Genomic DNA, 24,716 nt, shown 5'->3' with positions numbered 1-24,716 from the left:
ACTGCAGTGCCTTTGACCACTGCGCCACTCAGGAGGGTGTTAATCTTGTTGGAGTGAAAATGACACTAAATAGAGTAAATATCCAACACTTAGAAAGTGACATAAATGTAACCCCAACTGCCATATTTATTGAACTCCCTTGCCATTTCTCACTTCTCTGTGTTGTTTTGAATTAACAATCAACTACAGTAGAGTACATTTATATTTTAGTTAACTTCCTTTGAGTTTTAAGGGTATATAGCCTTATTTGAATATTTCTTAATATATCACATTATGGTGGTTTGCAGGAAGTTAGCCAGCACTTTTACATCACTTACAATTTGCATTTAAAATGCCTGTCAGAGTAGGAAAGAGAGTATATGAAAGGAAGACTACCTACACCATGTAAACTGGAACCTCTATCTCACGGTCTATCTCCAACCACTTACAGATTGGATTAGTTAAGATATTGTATGTTTCTTATATTTGTGTAACATACGATCAAAAACAGTCAATGTACATGCGAAAACACAGATATTGAAACAAACTATTTTTAAAAATCTACCTGCAACAGAGCATGCTGGGAAATATGACAATGCAGCCCCTCCCACATCTGTGGATAACTCCATAGACTTAACTCCCTGTCTCTGGTTACGGTTAATGGTGATAAAAGTACTCCGTCAGAATCAGCTCCAGTTATCAAGACTAACTCCAGGGAGCGTATCACTCTCTTGAGGGTTAAGATAACTCCCAGTAGAGTCAATGTAACTCGACTGTATTTAACACTGTTATTTCAACTATCCTTGATTTACTGTGTGCCTGCCTGTGTGTGTAACCAGGAAGTACTGTAGTGTTATGCTCTGTCTGTGACCTGCCCTCTGTGCTTTGTGGTAGAGGAGAGACATTTATTAGCCGTAGAGTAGCAGAGTGCCAGTTTGTTTTAACTCTACCCTACTATGCCCTTTAACTGGCCACTGCTATGACTGCTTCCTGTTTAAAGGTCTCTTCCGTTGAGTCGTTTGTTTTCAGTGAGTATTTCTTTGACGCAAGCAATACCTATCTTATGTATATGTTTCTCTATAATTTGTTTACTATATAGACCGCCCACTCTCCCCACCTAATATAAGTTACTCTAGTTTGTTTATTGAAAGATCCCCCACATTGGTCTGTGAATACATAAAAGAAGAAAAGAAAGCAGTGAAAGAGAGAGACACAGAGAGAGACAGAGAGACACAGAGAGAGAGACAGAGAGACACACAGAGAGACAGAGAGAGACACACAGAGAGAGACAGAGAGAGACAGAGAGACAGAGAAAGACAGAGAGAGAGAGACACACACACATTGAAAGATCCCCCCACATTGGTCTGTGAATACATAAAAGAAGAAAAGAAAGCAGTGAAAGAGAGAGACACACAGAGAGAAACAGAGAGAGACACACAGAGAGACACACAGAGAGAGACAGAGAGACACAGAGAGAGACACACAGAGAGAGACAGAGAAAGACAGAGAGAGAGAGAGACACACAGAGAGACAGAGAGAGACACACAGAGAGAGACAGAGAAAGACAGAGAGACAGAGAGACAGAGAGACAGAGAGACAGAGAAAGACAGAGAGACAGAGAGACACACAGAGAGACAGAGAGAGACACACAGAGAGAGACAGAGAGAGACAGAGAGACAGAGAAAGACAGAGAGAGAGAGACACACACACATTGAAAGACCCCCAGAGAGAGTCAGAGAATACACAGAAAGACAGAAAGAGAACAGAGAGAGAGAGAGACACAGAGAAAGACAGAGAGAGAGACACACAGAGAGACACACAGAGAGACACAGAGAAATACAGAGAGAGACACACAGAGAGACACAGAGAAATCAAATCAAATCAAATCAAATTTTATTTGTCACATACACATGGTTAGCAGATGTTAAGACACAAATGCTTGTGCTTCTAGTTCCGACAATGCAGTAATAAGAGCAAGTAACTAACTAACACAAAAAACTAGACACAGTAAGGGGAAAGAATATGTACATAAGGATATATGAATGAGTGATGGTACACACAGCATTAAAGATACATAGATGGTCTGTACAGTATATACATATGAGATAAAGTAAACCAAATAGTTAAAGTGGCAGTGAAACATGATTACACAGATGCAGATGATAGAGAGTACACACATATGAGATGAACAATGTAGGGTAAGTAACATTATATAACACATTGAAATCCCCCACATTGGTCTGTGAATACATAAAAAAGATTAAAGTGGAGTAGAGTCAGTGTCAAGAGAGAGTAGCCACTCAATGTTAGTGGTGGCTGTTTAACAGTCTGATGGCCTTGAGATAGAAGACGGTCCCAGAGATGACACCTGTACTGAGCCTTCTGGATGACAGCGGGGTGAACAGGCAGTGGCACGGGTGGTTGATGTCCTTGATGATCTTTATGGCCTTCCAGCACAGAGAGACTGGAGGGCAGAAAGACGGTGAGAGAGTGAGAGTCACCCTCAGAGAGAGACGGTTGAGGGCAGAGAGACAGGCGGTGAAAGACAGCCAGGATGAGAGTGCATCACAGTGCTTTTGGTGACAAGAGAAAGACTGAGGTTGAAGAGACGCACAGAGCCTTCCTCACGATGCTGTCTGTGTGAGTGGACAATTCAGTTTGTCTGTGATGAGAGACAGAACTTAAAGCTACCCTCTCCACTACTGTTCCATCGATGTGGAGACAGAAGTCCACAATCATCTCCTTAGAGAGAGACAGTGTGAGGTTAGACACACAGAGGAGACAGAGGCCGACGTTGTTGGTAAAAGACCACTGAGTGAGAGAAACTTGATGAGAGAGACACAGAGAGACACAGAGAAATGAACAGGGAGTCGTGGGTGAACAGAAAGAACAGAAAGACAGAGAGAGAGAGAGACACACAGAGAGAGACACAGAGAGAGAGAGACACACACACAGAGAGAGACACAGAGAGACAGAGAAAGAGAGAGACACAGAGAAAGACAGAGAGACAGAGAAATACAGAGAGAGAGAGACACAGAGATAATTACTTGACACATTGGAAAGAATTAACAAAAAAAACAGAGCAAACTAGAATGCTATTTGGCCCTACACAGAGAGTACACAGCGGCAGAATACCTGACCACTGTGACTGACCAAAATTAAGGAAAGCTTTGACTATGTACAGACTCAGTGAGCATAGCCTTGCTATTGAGAAAGGCCGCCGTAGGCAGACATGGCTCTCAAGAGAAGACAGGCTATGTGCTCACTGCCCACAAAATGAGGTGGAAACTGAGCTGCACTTCCTAACCTCCTGCTCAATGTATGACCATATTAGAGATACATATTTCCCTCAGATTACACAGATCCACAAAGAATTCGAAAACAAATCCAATTTTGAAAAACTCCCATATCTACTGGGTGAAATTCCACAGTGTGCCATCACAGCAGCAAGATTTGTGACCTGTTGCCACGAGAAAAGGGCAACCAGTGAAGAACACACACCATTGTAAATACAACCCATATTTATGCTTATTTATTTTATCTTGTGTCCTTTACCATTTGTACATTGTTTAAACACTGTATATATATATAATATGACATTTGTAATGTCTTTATTGTTTTGAAACTTCTGTATGTGTAATGTTTACTGTTAATTTTTATTGTTTATTGCACTTTATATATTCACTTTATATATTATCTACCTCACTTGCTTTGGCAATGTTAACACGTGTTTCCCATGCCAATAAAGCCCTTGAATTGAATTGAATTGAGAGACAGAGAGACACAGAGAAAGACACAGAGAGAGAGAGAGCGCAGGGCCCCCTGGCTCTGGTCTCTGATTGGTGAATTGGCCCCAGACAGCCAAGGTTAATTGCATTTTAAGACTGAACCAGATGAGGAATTATGAATGTCAGTCTCTCTGACCTCGCTGCATTGTGCCAGGCCTCCGACACACACAAACACACGTCCTCAGAATGAGGACGAAAGGCATTTAGTGTCTAATTGGCTGTCTGAGGAGTGTGTTATTGTGTGGAGTGGGGCAGCAATGTCTCTCTGAGGGCTCATTGTATAGACACAAAGTGCACAGGCCCATTATTCACCCTCACATACACCCTCAGCCCCTGGTACCTGTATAACCTGACCAGGCCAAACATACTATTGAGCTGGACTACACTGCTGATAAGCCTGGTAGGGTTAGGGTTGTGGGTTAGTGAAAGAAAGCAGAGAAAGAGCTTCTCAGAGTAAATCAACAATTGCTTTTATTTTGATGGAAATCTCCCTTGCTAACATCTTACCACAGGGTATGCATGCTCAAGTTGGTTTGGGTTTGGAAGATAATTATCTGATAAAAAGTGGCATCTTGTCAGAGGACATAAGACATGTTATAATGTAGTCCCTCATGCCATTCATCCATGTAGCATCACATCAGGTCATGTATAGTGTACAGTCAGGCAGACAGGCCCTGGGAGTGTGTGACAGTATGACTCAGGTTCTCTGTAGGTTAGTCCAGGGTAAGATAAGGGTGCAGGTATCAGGGTATATTTAGCTTCTGAACAGTGAACTGAGACCTGGAGACGGAAATAGCCCTCAGAATGGAGGGATTCTGCACACTTGCTTGTGGGGAATGCATCAAAGGCCTGCATAAATATGAGGACAGTGCAAACGTCTAGACATTGTATGCCGTTAAAGGTATAGTTCACCCAAATTACAACACTACGCAACCTGTAAGCAGTCTATGGACAAGGTTTGACAGCAATCCATGTTTCCCTTGGCACTGTTTCCAAATGCATTTGTGGCACAAATCCCATCCAAGTCATGGTACCGATAGGCCTATTAGCATTTTTTTAGTCTGCTTTAATCAAAGCAAATTGTATTGGTCACATACACATATTTAGCAGATGTTATTGCGGGTGTAGCGAAATGCTTGTGTTCCTTGCTCCAACAGTGCAGTAATATCTAACAATTCACAACAATACACACACATCTAAAAGTAAAAGAATGGAATTAAGAAATATATAAATATGGCATTGACTAAAATACAGTAGAATACAGTATATACATATGAAATTAGTAAAACAGTATGTAAACATTATTAAAGTCAATTGTGTTCCATTATAAAAGTCACCAGTGATTCCATGTCTATGTACACAGGGCAGCAGCCTCTAAGGTGCAGAGTTGAGTAACTGGGTGGTAGCTGGCTAGTGATGGCTATCTAACAGTCTGTTGACCTTGAGATAGAAGCTGTTTTTCAGTCTCTTGGTCCCAGCCGAGAAACGTAAAGCTTTTCACCTTCTCCACTGCGATCCAGTCGATGTGGATGGGTGGCGTGCTCCCTCTGCTGTCTCCTGAAGTCCACGATCAGCTCCTTCGTTTTGTTGAGGGAGATATTTTTCTGGCACCACTTCGCCAGGGCCCTCACCTCCCCCTGTAGGCGGTCTCGTCATTGTTGGTAATCAGGCCTACTACTGTTGTGTCATCTGCAAACTTGATGATTGAGTTGGAGGCATGCGTGGCAATGCAGTCATGGGTGAACAGAGAGCGCAGGAGGGGGCTGAGCACACACCCTTGTGGGGCCCCTGTGTTGAGGATCAGCGTAGTGGAGGTGTTGTTTCCTACCTTCACCACCTGGGGTGGCCCGTCAGGAAGTCCAGGACCCAGTTGCACAGGGCGGGGTTCAGACCCAGGGCCTGAAGCTTAATGATGAGCTTGGAGGATACTATGGTGTTGAAGGCTGAGCTATAGTCAATGAACAGCATTCTTACATAGGTATTCCTCTTGTCCAGATGTGATAGTGCAGTCTGCAATGCGATGGCGATTACACCGTCTTTGCATCTATTGGGGCATTATGCAAATTGGGGTGGGTCTAGGGTGTCAGGTAAGGTGGAGGTGATATGATTCTTAACTAGCCTCTCAAAGCACTTCATGATGACAGAAGTGAGTACTACAGGGCGATAGGCATTTAGTTCAGTTACCCTTCATTTTTGTGGGTACAGGAACAATGGTGGACATCTTGACGCAAGTGGGAACAGCAGACTGGGATAGGGAGAGATTGAATATGTCCGTGAACACTCCAGCTAGATGGTCTGCACATGCTCTGAGGACGCTGTTGTGGAAATTCTTACACAGGGACACTCGAAGTCAATCTTAAATTAATCATTGTTTATTGTCAGGGCACTGGAGAGGTTCCAACAAACTTAATGCAACATAGTGAATGTTTTGTCAGGAGCTCTAACAGGGCAATCCCGTTACTTCCCTTATATACACAGACAATTGATATTTGCATGATTTATCTTATTCATCATTCATAATTAATTAACATTTGCTTCATTCATGTGACCAACCACTACCTTGCGAGTCTTTTTCTCTCCAAGCTGAGACCTTGAAACTGAGATATCTTTCGTTCTCAAAACAATGTCTGGGCGTAATGCCAAATTTCAGATACTGAAAAAACAGAAAACTTGAGCATACACAACTATTCACCCCCCCAAAGCCAATACTTTGTAGAGCCACCTTTTGTAGCAATTACAGTTGCAAGTCTCTTGGGGTATGTCTCTATATGATTGTCACATCTAGCCACAGGGATTTTTGCCCATTCTTCAAGGCAAAACTGCTCCAGCTCCTTCAAGTTGCATGGGTTCCGCTGGTGTACAGTAATCTTTAAGTCATACCACAGATTCTCAATTGGATTGATTTCTAGGCTTGGACTAGGTCATTCCAATACATTTAAATGTTTCCCCTTAAACCACTCGAGTGTTGCTTTAGCAAAATGCTTAGGGTCATTTTCCTGCTGGAAGGTGAACCTCCGCCCGGGTCTCAAATCTCTGGAAGACTGAAACAGGTTTCCCTCAAGAATAACCCTGTATTAACGCCATTCCATCATTCCTTCAATTCTGACCAGTTTCCCAGTCCCTGGCGATGGAAAAACATCCCCACACCATGATGGGATGGTATTCTCGGGGTGATGAGAGGTGTCGTGTATGCGCCAGACATAGTGTTTTAATTGATGGCCAAAAAGCTCAATTTTAGTCTCATCTAACCAGAGCACCTTCTTCCATATTTTTGGGGAGTCCCCACATGCCTTTTGGCAAACACCAAATGTGGTTGCTTATTTTTTTCTTTAAGCAATGGCTTTTTTTCTGGCCATTCTTCCGTAAAGCCCAGCTGTGTGGAGTGTACAGCTTAAAGTGGTCCTATGGGCAGATACTCCGATCTCCACTGTGGAGCTTTGCAACTCCTTCAGGTGTACAATTAATATTTTAGCAAATTTCCGGTCACTTTCGCAACATAACCAGGTTTTCCGGAATTCCTTGTCAGAAGATTCCAGATTTCCTGCTTAGTCCATCCTGATTATAGAAATCTTCCAAATAGGATTTCAGGAAAATCTAGGAATTTGGGGAAGTAGCCAGAATTCTGTAACCCTAACAATTCACCACATCTAAAAAAATATATAATGAGCTTAGTATTTGATTTTGATTTGATTTGATTTGATTTGTATTGGTACGTTTGAAAGATAAACCCACCCCCAAAAATAGCCTGTGTAACAAAAGTCACGTTGCCAATTTAGCAAACTACCGCTTCCTCATGATTCAGCTCACAACGAGGCTCGAACTCATGACCCCTGCCTTGCTAGCACACGTGACTGTCCTCCTTAACAACGTACAAACTTCTTGAGCTATCGAAAAGTATCGAATTCAATAGTGCCATTGGTGGAATTTCAAGCTAACTGTGGATTGAGATTACAGTCAATTCCTAACTCTGTTAGACTCACCCCTTCTAAACTCGCTATACAGCAAGTGACCCCACACTGCCTTGCTTGTGAGTGTGCCTGCCCTTCTTGACAATGTACTGACCGTTTGAGCCATCGAAAAATATCTAATTTGATAGCTCCACAAGTTAGCCGTGGAGTGAGCTTACGGTATGTTAAAAACATCACTGTACACTGTTGACACCAGTTAATGTTAGACTAACTGTCCATCTGTGTGTGTGTGTGTGTGTCCGTCCACTTCCCACCCCCCCCCTCCACAGAACCCAGCTGGCCGGGTCTGCGATGGGCAGTTGTGTGATTTTTGAGTGGGGTGGAATGAGTGTGCGAGCACCGCGTCTGAGGGTTTACATGCTTACCCGTGGAGATTTTAGCATGTACATCTTGGTGGGGTAAAATAAATAAAAAGTGGGATGCACTATAAAGTGGGATACACTGTAACGGTGACAAACTGTGCCCACAAACTGTTAGGGCCTACATAAAACTGTCCCAACAGCAGTCCCAACATCATACCACTGCTACACCTGGCTATCAGCGGAGCCTTGTCTGGCAGCGAAACAGTTCATTCAGCCTCATTTGCTTAAACAAATGTGGTTTCTAATGACAAATTGAGTTGTACAAACTATGGCATAAGGGGACGACAAGCGGATAAGAGGCAATCTGTAATTTCGATTAAGACATTAATGAGCGCTCTAGGACGTACCTTAGTCAATATAACTATTTGTTTAAAACTCTTACAATATTCAATGATTACATTTATCTAGAACAGGTTATTAGCTACAGTTGAACAGTCAGAATAGTAGGCGAAATTAAGAGGGGTAAATAGACCAAATGACCGTTGAAAACTTATTTTCCCAGTCGGAGCTCATTCATTCCCCACTTCCCAGTTATCTTGAACTCACTGAAGTCAAGTTAACAGTTGTTTTGAGTGCGGCACAAATCACGCTTCATTGACAGCATGGCCAATGTTGAATGTTTATCATTTTAAACTTGGAAAAGAGACCCTTAATACCAGATTTGGGATCACACAGCCACTATCACTGATTCCTTCCAAACCACTCGTTGAATTTGCTATATCCAACTTGTTGTGTAATGTTTATGTCCAATGGCCGATGAGCATGGATACGTTTTATCTATAATTTCTCTTCATTATTTATCTTCATATGACAAGGATTACAAAGGATTTGCCAGTAGATTGTTGACTTGATTCATGATGATGACTGCTAGCTAAGATTGTGTGTAACATCTGCTTCCAACTCCCACTCTCAAACACGTAGATCCCCTGAACGCAGCTCACTCTCCAGCTCACACTCTCAAACACGTAGATCCCCTGAACGCAGCTCACTCTCCAGCTCACACTCTCAAACACGTAGATCCCCTGAACGCAGCTCACTCTCCAGCTCACACTCTCAAACACATAGATCCCCTGAACGCAGCTCTCTCCCCAGATCACAATCACCTGAATTCTGATCACCCGTTCTGTTTATCGACTACAGCTCGGCATTTAACACCATAGTACCCTCCAAGCTCGTCTTCAAGCTCGAGACCCTGGGTCTTGACTCCGCCCTGTGCAACTGGGTACTGGACTTCCTGATGGGCCGCCCCCAGGTGGTGAGGGTAGGCAACAACATCTCCACCCCGCTGATCCTCAACACTGGGGCCCCACAAGGGTGCGTTCTGAGCCCTCTCCTGTACTCCCTGTTCACCCACGACTGCGTGGCCACGCACGCCTCCAACTCAATCATCAAGTTTGCGGACGACTCAACAGTGGTAGGCTTGATTACCAACAACGACGAGACGGCCTACAGGGAGGAGGTGAGGGCCCTCGGAGTGTGGTGTCAGAAAAATAACGTCAACAAAACTAAGGAGATGATTGTGGACTTCAGGAAACAGCAGAGGGAACACCCCCCTATCCACATTGATGGAACAGTAGTGGAGAGGGTAGCAAGTTTTAAGTTCCTCGGCATACACACCACAGACAAACTGAATTGATCCACCCACACAGACAGCATCGTGAAGAAGGCGCAGCAGCGCCTCTTCAACCTCAGGAGGCTGAAGAAATTCGGCTTGTCACCAAAAGCACTCACAAACTTCTACAGATGCACAATCGAGAGCATCCTGGCAGGCTGTATCACCGCCTGGTACGGCAACTGCTCCGCCCACAACCGTAAGGCTCTCCAGAGTAGTGAGGTCTGCACAACGCATCACCGGGGGCAAACTACCTGCCCTCCAGGACACCTACACCACGCGATGTTACAGGAAGGCCATAAAGATCATCAAGGACAACAACCACCGAGCCACTGCCTGTTCACCCCGCTATCATCCAGAAGGCGAGGTCAGTACAGGTGCATCAAAGCTGGGGCAGAGAGACTGAAAAACAGCTTCTATCTCAAGGCCATCAGACTGTTAAACAGCCACCACTAACATTGAGTGGCTGCTGCCAACACACTGACTCAACTCCAGCCACTTTAATAATGGGAATTGATGGGAAATGATGTAAAATATATCACTAGCCACTTTAAACAATGCTACCTAATATAATGTTTACATACCCTACATTATTCATCTCATATGTATACGTATATACTGTACTCTATATAATCTACTGCATCTTTATGTAATACATGTATCACTAGCCACTTTAACTATGCCACATTGTTTACATACTCATCTCATATGTATATACTGTACTCGATACCATCTACTGTATCTTGCCTATGCCGCTCTGTACCATCACTCATTCATATATCTTTATGTACATATTCTTTATCCCCTTACACTTGTGTGTATAAGACAGTAGTTTTGGAATTGTTAGTTGGATTACTTGTTGGTTATTACTGCATTGTCGGAACTAGAAGCACAAGCATTTCGCTACACTCGCATTAACATCTGCTAATCATGTGTATGTGACAAATAAAATTTGATTTGATTTGACATACACGTACACACCCACACACACACAGACTCTCCCTGCCAACAACAGGTGCAGTACAAGGGGGCACTGTGGGTGGTTGGCCGCCCCTCATTAGCACGGGCATCACCTTTTAGCTGTGCCACTCTCTGCCTCCCTCGTACCACCAGTTGATGTGTGGTCGAGTGATGTGTGGCTGTGCATGTAGGAATGGACATGTCGTCGGAGTCACTCAGTCTGAGCAATGGAGGGAGAACAGTGATGCTCTTTATTCCCCAACTGTCCAGTATTGACTGACCATATGTGTGTCTGTATAGTCATTACTGCTCTCCTAATGTGTGCTCTCCCAATGACTTTTGTTAAGTTATGATCAAATACATTATAGTTTCTCTTTAGCGTCTTTGGAAACTGAACCTGCTGTCTTGTTCTGCTTTGACACCAGGGGACAACAATAATAATAACTTATGCCATGTTAATGATATCTGAGTGAGTGACTAACAAAATCAATGGACTAACTTACCAATCTAAAAATTGTTAGCTGACGGCTAATTGAGTGAATGTCAGTGACTGACATATCAGTGAGACATAAGAGAAAAACTGCTGATGCACAACTAGGGTTGGGCGATTTTTACGATAGCATCGTCTGTCAACGATGATTGACAGCCATCGTCAATGGTGATGACATTGTAATGTGACAGACGCTGGTGTAGCCTATTTGAACTTGACTGCTGCTGCACAGTAAAGAATGTCGGGCAGCGCACAGCAGGCAGCACAGGAATGACATTACTGGGTCATTTGCCTACTCATATTTGCTATAGCAATAAATATGCTTCAGAATACCAGAGAGGAATGTAGCTAGACCGAGTGGAGAATTCCACCAAAGCAGCGCAAAATGTCCAGTCAGAAAATATTGTTTCTCTCTCTCTCAACAGATTCAAGGGCCTTATAGCCTATTCATTTCTTTTCATAACGGACACTCCTTATTAACTATTTTGTGTCTATCAGTTTTTTTAAACATAGGCTATATTCCCTTCTCTCTCTCCATGACTTTGGGCAAGACTACGCTTTCATCGTTTTATGCATGGCTTTCTCCCGATCAAACAATGAATTCATCTAACGGAGTTCCATCTGAAAAAGTTATTTGAATAGCTTAAAAATGTAAGGTAGCCAGGGGACGAATAATGACAGAGAATATCAAAGACAATATCAATAACCTATAGAAAAATCTAGTTTAAGCTTATTAAGAAAAAAATGATCAGTGCGGGCAGGAAAAATGGCCCATGCGAGGTTGAAAAACAAATGGCCAATAACCTATCCTCCTACTGGTCTAGCATATAAGCTTTAAGACAAGTTAAAGTTATTATAACGTTTCTGGTAAGACCAAGTGCAGACTGTTGAAGTAACAATATTTATTACAGCAACAGGGGCAGGCAAACGACAGGTTAAGGCAGGCAGGGGTCGATAATCCAGAGTAGTGGGGCCAAGATGCAGGCAGGCTCAGGTTCAGGTCAGGCAGAGGTCGGAAATCCAGAGTAGAGGCAACGGTACAGGCAGGCAGGCAGTCTCAGGGTCATGAGCAGGCAGAGTGGGTAGGCAGGCGGGCTCAGAGTCCAGACAGGCAAGTGTCAAAACCAGAAGCTGAGCAAAACCCTGGTTGAATTGACAAATAAGACGAACTGGCAACAGACAAACAGAGAACACCGGTATAAGTACCCAGGGGATAATGGAGGAATTGGGCAACACCTGGAGGGGGGTGGAGATCAGGTGAAACAGATCAGGGCGTGACAGTTATGAACAGTAGCCTATTTCTCAAATATTCTAATAGCCTAAGAAGGAGTTGTGGCGCTTTCAAAATAACAAGAATGAAAGTCAGAGTCTATAGGCCTCGGCATGGGCTATAACATATTCTCAATCACAGCTTTATGAGAGAGAGAACAAACAATAGGCCTATTAAGAAAGTAGCATGACGCAAATAAAGCAATTATTATCCAGAGACACTGACTGAGTTCCACATATTATTATTTTAATTATTTTTTAAAAATAAAGCAGCCTGGGGCCCTAAGCGACCGCTTATGATGCTTATGCCTGTAGTCGGCACTGGTGATGTCAGTCCCTTGCCCCCACGTGTTCCTACTGGTGATTAAACTAAGGAAGAGGGACACGAAGGAGGACAGGGATGCAGTGGATCCAGAAGAACTTTGGAAGGAAGGCTTCACTCTACACTATGACACTATCCACTTGTGCCGATCACCTTAGAGAAACATCATTGAAGGAGCTTCTGGAGGAGAGTGAGGAGCTTCAGACACCGCTCAACAGCTGTAGAGGCAGATATCACTCTCTCATTCATGACGACAGGGAGGAGCACTCTCAGGCCACAGAGAAGAGATGCTAGAGAAGATCCAGAACACGGTGAGAATGAATGGAGAAGAACACTGCACCAATTTGATATACGAGGAAGCACAGAGAAAGATCAGAGAAGAGTTGATGAAGAACATTGCATTAGGTGTAGCTAGGGGTAACCGGTGCTGCAGTGGTAGTGGGAGGAGCAGCACTGGCCATAGCACTTGCCCGGAACTTTGTAGTAGGAGTAGGAGCTATGATGTGGATGGGAGCAGGTTTTATGCCAGTCATTATGTTCATTATAAACTGTTTTAGAATGCAGATGGAAAGGACAAAGCAGATGGATCAGAGCCGAACAATCCTACTGTAAACTTTAACCTCACAATCAATTCATCAATCAATTCATCAATCAATTCATCAATCAATCCAACAATCCTCCACAAGTGACACAAGCCCTGAAAATCCATAAAGAAACTATCAAAGTACATCAGGTAAACCTGTAAGCGAAGGTAATCAGTTAATTTCACATTTCCAATAGAGGCTCAAACAAAGTTACTCAAGTAACTGCAACTGTAGTTTAATATAATGTGTTTGCAGGTGTATGCAAATGCAACATTCTTTTCTACATTTGTGTAAACGTATGTTTACACACACACAGTCTAGTATCTTAGTCATGACACCAAGAGGTTTCCAATCTCTTGACAAAGTTGCTGTACCAAGGTCACAACAAAGTGTGTGTGATTGGTGTCATTGACTCAATAAAACATCTGTTTTATAAATATAAATTTGTCAGAGTGACTGTCCGATGTATAGTTTCACGTTTTGTTCTATTAGAACACAAGCCCACTTCCTCCTTTAACAATAGCCTTAATCTCAGACACCCAGAACAAAAATATTGCTTCATTGCATCAGATACTACAGTAGTCTATCCACGAGAGATTACAATGGCCTAAAACAAGCCAAGGAAAATCCAGGGTGAGAGATGCAGTTTGACAGGAAACATCCCCTCACTGTTCTCACTGGACCTGAAAATAAGCATCACTATTCAAGTAATTTGGCTATAAGGGTGCAGTGTTGATCAGCTGTATACAGGTAGAAAGAATGACGGAGGAGCATGATTTCATAAGCCTACAACATTTGTCTCTGTATCTACTAACAGTCCCCAGAATAATGTTAGTACAATGTATTACTAGTGTAGTAATTATGAGGGTCGTTCCACAAATCGAGTACTTTTTGGTTAGTGTAATTTGGTCAAAATCATATAATTGATTCAGAGTCATTTAAAAGCGCTCCACTTTTTCTGGAACATCCAAACAAGGGAAATCAAGATCCACCATTAGCATCAAGCTAAGATGATAGCACCACCTTGATTGTAACATTTGGATATAGGTGTCAAGAGAGACTGCGTGGGTGGGTGGGCTGGCAGAATTACATTTAGCATTTCCTTCCTGTCTCCTTTCTGATGGATGGTTTCTCTGCCTGTTCTGTAGAGACAGATTGGGAGAGAGAGAGAATCCTCACAGTTCTACTGTGGAAAAGTTCTGCATATAAGCATGATTTCTTAATTTGCACGTAAGTCATGAAAGTTTAAAAGTCATGCATTGGTTTCAATGGACAATTTGGGCAAAAGTTGAAGATGTGTTTCTTACCTTCATGCCTTGATAGCCTGGCTGACACGACGCAGTAGGACAGTGAGAGATGGTGTCAGCCAGACTACTTGATTTAGGGAGCGGGGATACCTAGTCAGTTGCACAACTGAATGGATTCAACTGAAATATGTGTTCCCGCATTTAACCCAACCCTTCTGAATCAGAGAGGTGTGGGGGCTGCCTTAATCGACATCCACATCATCGGCGCACGGGGAGCAGCTGTTGTTAGGGTTTAAGTGCCTTGCTCAAGGGCAGAACGTCAGATTTTCCACCTTGCTGGCATGGGGATTCAAACCAGCAACCTTTCCGTTACTGGCCAAATGCTCTTAACCGCGAGGCAGCAGCCTCTGTTCGATATTTTCCAGTTTATGTTTCCACGTTGCACAAATGCTTTACGAGTCTTGATAACCCAAGCAAATGCTTTACGAGTCTTGATAACCCCAAGCAAATGCTTTACGAGTCTTGATAACCCCAAGCAAATGCTTTACGAGTCTTGATAACCCCAAGCAAATGCTTTACGAGTCTTGATAACCCCAAGCAAATGCTTTACGAGTCTTGATAACCCCAAGCAAATGATTTTGTCTTTTTATCCAAAAGCTTTCTGCCGGCTCGATAAATCAATCCGTTTTGTGAAGTTTCTCAAAAAAAGAAGTTTTATCCTAACTCATTTATTTGTATACCGCTGTTCCATCTGGAAATACAGACATCCCACCTTAACCTTCCAAGTACTTTACTTAATAAGTACGTCACTGGTTTCACTCCTCCATCCACCTACAACCATCGAGATATATTCACTAATACCAGAATACTTAACTGGGATCTGTTGGTATTAAAGATACCCAAATATAACTTGACGGAGGAACTGCTTTCAGAAATATATTGGAAGCAATTTAAAAACATTAACACCACTGAAAGCCCAGGCTCAGAGAAAGCAGATTATCTTTTAATAAAGATGCATGAATGTGGAGGCTTTGTAAATCTCTCTGTGTTTGTGGTGGGACCTTGTAGTTTAGGTCAGAGTCTTTGCTGTGTCTCACTGAGTCTGTAATGAATGTGACACAACTCGTGGAGAGCTAGGAGCTTGTTATTCGCTCGTATTCCTGTTGTTCATGTTGTCTGTGACCAGGTTGGGTTGATCTATTCTGTTCTCACAGACATTCAATCCTTTACAGCAGGATTACCCAAAAAAGAAACACCAGCAAATCAGTTTCAAGTGATTTAAATGTTTGGAAATCTGTTCTAAGGTATTCCCACGCATAATAGAGATAGAGATATACACTGAGTGTACAAAACATTATGAACACCTGCTCTTTCCATGACATAGACTGACCAGGTGAATCCAGGTGAAAGCTCGTAATCCCTTATGGATGTCACTTCTTAAGTCCACTTCAATCAGTGTAGATCAGGGATGGGTAACTGGTGTATGTATATATATATATATATATATAGTATCAGTCAACAGTTTAGACACGCCTACGCATTCCAGGGTTTTTCTTTATTTTTACTATTTTCTACATTGTAGAATAATAGTGAAGACATCAAAACTATGAAATAACCTGTCTGTCTGTCTGTCTGTCTGTCTGTCTGTCTGTCTGTCTGTCTGTCTGTCTGTCTGTCTGTCTGTCTGTCTGTCTGTCTGTCTGTCTGTCTGTCTGTCTGTCTGTCTGTCTGTCTGTCTGTCTGTCTGTCTGTCTGTCTGTCTGTCTGTCTGTCATGTGTAATGAGATCTGAAGGAGACAATACGTTCCCATCACTTTGCTCCCTGGTAGTGGGAACAGACAGTATCGAACACAATGCTCTCTTTCCTCAATCTCAATCCATCCTCTCATTTTAAAGGGCATTTTTGGCATAGGAAACATATGGTGACATTGCCAAAGCAAGTGAAATGGATGAAAAACAAAAGTGAAATGAATAAAAATTAACAGTAAACATACTCAACGAAGTTCCAAAAGAATAAAGACATTTCCAATGTCATATTATGTCTTTATGCAGTGTTGTAACGATGTGCAAATAGTTGAAGTACAAAAGGGAAAATAAATAAACATAAATATAGGTGGTATTTACAATGGTGTTTGTTCTTCACTGGTTGCCCTTTTCTTGTGGCAACAGGTAACATATCGTGCTGCTGTGATGGCACACTGTGGTATTTCACCCAGTAGATAAGGGAGTTTATCAAATTTGTTTTTTTTTTCAAATTCTTTGTGGATCTGTGTAATCTGAGGGAAATATGTGTCTCTAATATGGTCATACATTTGGCAGGAGGTTAGGAAGTGCCCTCAGTTTCCACCTCATTTTGTGGGCAGTGTGCACATAGCCTGTCTTCTCTTGAGAGCCAGGTCTGCCTATGGCGGCCTTTCTCAATAGCAAGGCTCTGCTCACTGAGTCTGTACATAGTCAAAGCTTTCCTCAAGTTTGGGTCAGTCACAGTGGTCAGGTATTCTGCCAATATATTGGAAGCAATCAATACACAAGTATATATTTTTAAACCTGTATATTTAGTTAATATTGCCTGCTAACATAAATTTATATTAACTAGGGAAATTGTGTCACTTCTCTTGCGTTCTGTGCAAGCAGAGTCAGGGTATATGCAGCAGTTTGGGCCGCCTGGCTCGTTGCGAACTGTGTGAAGACCATTTCTTCATAACAAAGACCGTAATTAATTTGCCAGAATCTTACATAATTATGAAATAACATTGAAGGTTGTGCAATGTAACAGCAATATTTAGACTTATGGATGCCACCCGTTAGATAAAATACGGAACGGTTCTGTATTACACTGAAAGAAGAAACGTTTAGTTTTTTCGAAATGATAGTTTCCGGATTTGACCATATTAATGACCTAAGGCTCGTATTTCTGTGCTTCATTATATTATAATTAAGTCTATGATTTGATAGAGCAGTCTGACTGAGCGGTGGTAGGCAGCAGCAGGCTCGTGAGCATTAATTCAAACAGCACTTTCCTGCATTTGCCAGCAGCTCTTCGCTGTGCATCAAGCATTGCGCTGTTTATGACTTCAAGCCTATCAACTCCCGAGATTAGGCTGGCAATACTAAAGTACCTATTAGAACATCCAATTGTCAAAGGTATATGAAATACAAATGGTATAGAGAGAAATAGTCCTATAATAACTACAGCCTAAAACTTCTTACCTGGGAATATTGAAGACTCATGTTAAAAGGAACCACCAGCTTTCATATGTTCTCATGTTCTGAGCAAGGAGCTTAAACGTTAGCTTTTTTACATGGCACATATTGCATTTTTACTTTCTTCTCCAACACTTTGTTTTTGCATTATTTAAACCAAATTGAACATGTTTCATTATTTATTTGAGACTAAATTGATTTTATTGATGTATTATATTACGTTAAAATAAGTGTTCATTCAGTATTGTTGTAATTGTCATTATTACAAATAAATATATAAAAATCGGACGCTTCATCGATATCGGCTTTTTTTGGTCCTCCAATAATCGGTATCGGTGGTGAGAAATCATAATTGGTCGACCTCTAGTATGTATAGTTTTTTGCTCTAGGGCAATGGGGTCTAGATGGAATTTGTGGTCCTGGCGACTGGACCTTTTTTGGAACACCATTATTTTTGTCTTACTGAGATGTACTGTCAGGGCCCAAGTCTGACAGAATCTGTGCAGAATATCTAGGTGCTGCTGTAGGCCCTCGTTGGTCTCTCTCTTTCTCTTTCACTCTCATTTTCTCTCTCTCACTCTCTCCTTCTCTCTCTCCCTCTCGCACTCTCTCTCTGTCTCCCTCTCTCTGCAAATAAACATAAGTGATGACTTGTCTTCTGGCTGGTCTGACCAGATTAAACTCCCTGTTAGTGGAAGTAGACAAATAAACACTCTGCAGGATGATTCCACGATGCCAGATATATCTCCCTAGTAGTGCCATGCAGATTGGACGAGTGCATTGTAATCCTGTTAGCTCTCTCTCAATGTCACGCCAGGCCCTGCCACGTCGGGAGGCAGCAGACACACACACACCAACATTTATGCCACATACACGGACACACAACGTATGCAGTTTCACTAACGTCTAATCATTTATTAATCTCCAGACTAGGGAACATGTCAGAGAAAGTTCAGCGTGTTCAAACATTCACATTATTGCCTCCATGCCCCTGAGTGTGTGTGTGTTGTGTGTGTGTGTGTGTGTGTGTGTGTGTGTGTGTGTGTGTGTGTGCGTGTGTGTTCATGTGTATGTGCATGCCTGTGTATGTGTGTGTTTGCTTAGTAACCCAAACATCGCCCTCGTTATTCTATTCCCCAGAGGGCACGCTAAATAAAAATGTGATTCCACTTTTTTTTCTCACATTTTTAAACAGTACATTAATATTTTCCAATGGGGATAAACATTTGGGTTCGTTTTTTTTTCTTTGCCTGAGTAGCCTCGTTTCACTGCCAAAAAATAAAATTAAACCATCTAGTGTTCAGCGAAATAACAACAGAATGTCAAATACAGGTAGCCTAGTCAAATAATTAACATCCAATCACATTAATCGTTACTCACTCGCGGGAAACCTTCACTCTTGCGCAGACATTTAGAAACAAAACATGACAATTTGAAAAATAAGCCACGGGAGTATTTTGGGTGAGAATTAAGACGACTTTCGAGTAGTAAGACATGAATAAAAGCAACAGATTCCATTAAAAAGGAGCTAAAATTATATATATATGTATATGGTGAGCTACCGAGTGGCTAGGACAGGCAAGCCCCAATACTATTGTGGAGGACTTAATTCTTCCTGCTGCTGCGGATATGGCTGGGACAATGCTGGGGGGAAAGGAAAAAAACGATACAGACAATGTCTTCATCAAACAAAACTGTTTCACGACGCATCAGGGACATGGCAGGAGATGTTTTGAAACAATTACTGCTTCGCATACAAGCCAGAGAATTCTATGCGTTACAGCTGGATGAGTCAACAGACCTGGTGGGCCTGGCACAGCACCTGGTATATGTCTGTTACGTTTATGGAGGGTCAATTAAGGAAGACATCCTCTTCTGCAAACCACTGGAAACCAGGGCAACGTGGGAGGATATTTTTAAAGTACTGGCCAGCTTTGTGATATCAAATGGACTTTGGTGGTCAAGATGTGTTGATATCTGTACTAATGGCGTAAAAGCCATGACAGGGAGACATAGCGGAGCGGTAACGTGTGTGCAAGCAGTTGCTCCCAAACGCCACTTGGGTACACTGCAGCATCCACCGAGAGGCTTTTGCTGCCAAGGGAAATGCCTGACAGCTTGAAAGACGTTTTGGACACTACAGTGAAAATGGTTATCTTCTTTAAAGCAAGGCCCCTGAACTCTTGTGTATTTTCTGGATTATGCAATGATATTGGCAGTGACCATTTACTGCTTTTACAACATACTGTGCTGGTTATCAAGGGGCAAAGTATTGACACGTTTTTTTTTTATTGAGAGACGAGTTTAAAGTTTTCATTACTGACCATAATTTTCATTGTCTGACCGCTTGCATGATGACGAGTTTCTCACACGACTGGCCTATCTGGGTGATGTCTTTTCTCGCCTGAATGATCTGAATCTAGGACTAACTTCTTATGGCTGCTGGGGCAGTATTGAGTAGCTTGGATGAAAAGGTGCCCAGAGTAAACTGCCGGCTCCTCAGTCCCAGTTGCTAATATATGCATATTATTATTAGTATTGGATAGAAAACACTCTGACGTTTCTAAAACTGTTTGAATGGTGTCTGTGAGTATAACATAACTCATATGGCAGGCAAAAACCTGAGAAAAAATCCAACCAGGAAGTGGGAAATCTGAGGTTGGTCAATTTTCAACCCAGCCCCTATTGAATACACAGTGGGATAAGTGGGATATTGGTTATGTTGCACTTCATAAGACTTCCACTAGATGTCAACCGTCTTTAGAAACTTGTTTGAGGATTCTACTGTGAAGTGGGACCGAATGAGAGAGGAATGAGTCAGAGGTCTGCCAGCAGTCACACGCATTCCACATGAGAGGTAGCTGCGTTCCTTTGCTTTTCTGAATACAAAGGAATTCTCTGGTTGGAATATTATTGATGTTTTATGTTAAAAACATCCTAAAGATTGATTCCATACATCATTTGACATGTTTCTACGAACAGTTATGGAACTTTTTGACATTTCGTCTCCAACTAGGGAATGCGCTTCATGACTTTGGATTTGTTTACCAAACGTGCTAACAAAAGTAGCTCTTTGGACATAAATGATGGACATTATAGAACAAATCAAACATTTAATGTGGAACTGAGATTCCTGTGAAGTGAATATTTCTAATGTTATTTCTGATTTCTGTTGACTCCAACATGGCAGATATCTCTATGTGTTTTCTGAGCACCGTTCTCAGATTATTGCATGTTTTGCTTTTTCCGTAGCGCTTTTTGAAATCTGACACAGCGGTTGCAGGAGAAGTGTATCTATATTTCCATGTCTAACAATTCTATTTTCATCGACATTTATAATGAGTATTTCTGTAAAATGATGTGTCTCTCTGCAATATCACCGGATGTTTTTGGAAGTAATGAACATAACACGCCAATGTATACTGAGATTTTTTTATATAGATATGCACTTTATCGAACAAACATGAGTGTCATCTGATGAAGATCATCAAAGGTTAGTGATTCATTTTATCTCTATTTGTGCTTTTTGTGACTCCTCTCTTTGGCTGGAAAAATGGCTGAATTTTTCTGTGACTTGACGGTGACCTAACATAATCGTTTGTGGTGCTTTCGCTGTAAAGCCTATTTGAAATCGGACACTTTGGTGGGATTAACAACAAGATTACCTTTAAATGATATAAGATACATGTATGTTTGAGGAATTTTAATTATGAGATTTCTGTTGTTTGAATTTGGCGCTCTGCACTTTCACTGGCTGTTGTCATATCAATCCCGTTAACGGGATTACAGCCCTAAGAAGTGTTATAGAGACTCTCCGCAACTATAGTCAATGTGCGGGACAAAATTGAGTCTATGATTAAGAAGTTGGAGCTCTTTTCTGTCTGCATTAACAAGGATAACACACAGGTCTTTCCATCAATGTATGAGTTTTTTGTGTGCAAATGAACCCAAGCTTACGGACAATGCCAAATGTGATATAGCAAAGCACCTGAGTGAGTTGGGTGCGCAATTACACAGGTACTTTCCCGAAACAGATGACACAATCAACTGGATTTGTTACCCTTTCATGCCCTGCCTCAGTCCACTTACCGATATCTGAACAAGAGAGCCTCATCGAAATTGCAACAAGCGGTTCTGTGAAAATGTAATTTAATCAGAAGCCACTGCCAGATTTCTGGATAGGGCTGCACTCAGAGTTTCTTGCCTTGGCAAATCGCGCAATCGCGCTGTTAAGACTGATGCCCTTTGCAACCACGTTGTGAGATTGGATTCTCGGCCCTCACTAGCATGAAAACTAAATACAAGCACAGACTGTGTGTGGAAAATGATTTAAGACTGAGACTCTCTCCAATACAACCCGATATTGTAGAGTTCTGTGTGCATTCTTTCAAGAACACCCTTCTCATTAACCTGTGGTGAGTTATTCACAATTTTGATTAACAAATGTTTTATATGTAAGATGGCTAACTAAAGAGCAAAATTATTGATTATTATTATATTATTATTTGTGCCCTGGTCCTATAAGAGCTCTTTGTCACTTCCCACGAACTCACACTTATTCTTATGTTTAATAAATTTATCGTTGTCTAGCGACCCGCACAGACAGCTAGCTATGTGTTATGTGTTAGGCTATTAGTTGGTTGTGTTGTACTTACCAGTACCCAGTGTTCGCAGAGTCTGACATGCCAATCAACCTTCTATCTGCCAATCACGGGAATGCCTGGAATGTTCTGATGCCGGGTGGTCCTGGTGGTTGGCGGAGTGGCGTGGAGGGGGGATGGGCAGGGGGATGGAGCATTGGAAGTTAAGACCAGGTTTAGCCATTGTTCTCTCTCTTACGGGGGTACGCAGCTGGAGGTTGAATGTTTGAAGGGGTACGGGACTATAAAATGTTTGGGAACCACTGATTTAGTGGAAAACCAGTGTAGCTAGATTGAAGATAATTGACCAATTTTGACTTTGTGGCTGTGGTAACTAGTGACAACCCAACAGATTCGGTGAATTTGAGACTGGATGCAGATTCGATAACAGTTACGGACAAGATTGAAGATTTGAGCAACAATGTCTTCTGAACAGGTACAAAACAATGTTACACATGTTATAATATTCACATTGTCAGCCACTAACATTAGCCATGTCAAGGTAACTAGCTAACTTAGCTAGCTACATGGTTGATAATAGCTACCGTGAATTTCACTGCCTGGTACAAGATAGCAATATCACGATAGCTTGAGTACATTAGTTATCACACTTGCGTAAAAAAGCACTGTAAAATAATACATTTTGACTCAGAGCTCTGCGTTTATGGAAAATAACCTTGGCTTTGGCAAGTCCTTTGCCCTTCTCTGACTCCTATACTAGCTAGCTAGATAGCTAGCTAATAACATTACTGTGATGGCCCCTTGATTCTCGAGAGCTATGGCTGTGAAGATGTGTATGGATTGTAGCGTTAACTCACCCCATTCCGTACAAATGTGCGTAACCGCGACATTCAAACGAGGCTGCAATGAAAACGAATGGGACTGTAGTGAATGTGTTGGCATCAAAAATCCGGGGTGTGAACTACGTTTCGATTCAGCGTTGATTGACATGGTAATGGACTAACAGTATTGGAGAAAAGATGAACAAACTGACCCCTCTGACGCTGTACGTTACATTGTGACGTGTCACTACATAACATACTGCGCGCGTATTTTCAACTCATTTTGTGCCATACAGACTCTTTCCACCAGGGGTAGCCCTTCTCTCGCAGATTAAAATCATGCTTAACCATATACACTTGTAAGAACTTAATTATTCATGATTTTTGTCTAAATTAATATCATTAATGCTAATATTAAACAAATATTTCATGACTAGAGTTCCAATTGCATTTTTTTGCACGTCATTACTGCGAGCCGTCATGACACTCAAAAGCCGGAACAGCTGCAGTTGACTTGTGAGGCTAATGTTAGCGCAGCCCTAAACCCCTCTTCAAATTCGACACAAACCTTCGAACAGGTATGTGATGAGACATTACATAAACTCTTTAAGTTTTATTTACATTTTAAAGTTGATTAGTTGGACAAATCGGGTGAAAAAACCTGTTTCTTCAAACAACATATTTCCCCCTTTCAAGATCACTTCGTAGCCTTCGCTCCCCACCCGATATTTTTTTAAAGACCCGACGGAGCTCATTGCCTTCTTGAATCATGCAGAGATGGGCATCATGACAGTCTCGTCATTAATTCTGTTGGAAAGAGGAGAAATTGTGCTTTACATTGGTATTGATATTACAGTTGATCTGGAAGTATTACGTTTTTTGGGTGCAAAAATAAGGTCAATTGTACGGGCCAAGGCGATGTACAAAAGTGAGTGAGTTTACGTTAGTAGTATTACACTCAACTCTTCTGCATGAAAATCTTTATTGGTTATTCATAAAAGAGCATGTAGTGAACAGTACAATACAATCCTATTAAGGGGTGTGTACATGTTTTCTGTGTAGGATTCCAGTTTTGAAGAGCCTCATATCATCCAGGGGCACAGGCATGGCTGCTGAAAGAATTGGACAGGAAGACCATGAAAGGGCTGCCCGACTGTAAGAAGAGAGGCTGGCCGAGATGGTTAGTAAAAATCTTTCACCTGTGGTACTGTTTACCCGTTTCTCAACATTATAATCATATAACACATCATTTTGCTGCATTCTGTAATTTCATGTAGCTTTTTATCTTATCATTAAAGGCTAACTTGCAAGAGCTGTCCTTTGAAGAAAGGGGAGAGGTGCTGGAGCTGTCCGCTACCCGCCTACATGAAGTGATTTTTGGCATCATGGAGTACCGGAGAGCTGTCCCAGGGTCTCTGGCCAACAGAGACTACCTTGTATCCTTGTTTATCTGCCTAATAAAACTAATAAAACTACTTTAACCTGATTTTTTAATTTTTTTATTTTACC

The 24,716-nt window shown here is 41.9% G+C and overlaps 1 protein-coding gene and 1 long non-coding RNA gene across 3 annotated transcripts in view; both read left to right on the top strand.

The window, feature by feature from the left end:
- Nucleotides 1-24,716, top strand: part of LOC112261909 (calcipressin-2-like) — a 126,456-nt gene that overhangs the window by 33,843 nt on the left and 67,897 nt on the right. The window lies entirely within an intron of this gene.
- On the top strand, nucleotides 22,072-24,682 carry LOC112261911. Its single transcript, XR_002955245.2, has 3 exons — nucleotides 22,072-22,861; nucleotides 24,270-24,387; nucleotides 24,506-24,682. It is a non-coding gene; the product is annotated as an uncharacterized LOC112261911 (long non-coding RNA).

Source organism: Oncorhynchus tshawytscha, linkage group LG18, assembly GCF_018296145.1.
Source record: "Oncorhynchus tshawytscha isolate Ot180627B linkage group LG18, Otsh_v2.0, whole genome shotgun sequence".
Lineage (NCBI taxonomy): Eukaryota > Metazoa > Chordata > Actinopteri > Salmoniformes > Salmonidae > Oncorhynchus > Oncorhynchus tshawytscha.
Note: the sequence above shows the minus strand (reverse complement) of the source record. Positions and strands in the feature narration are given on the sequence as shown.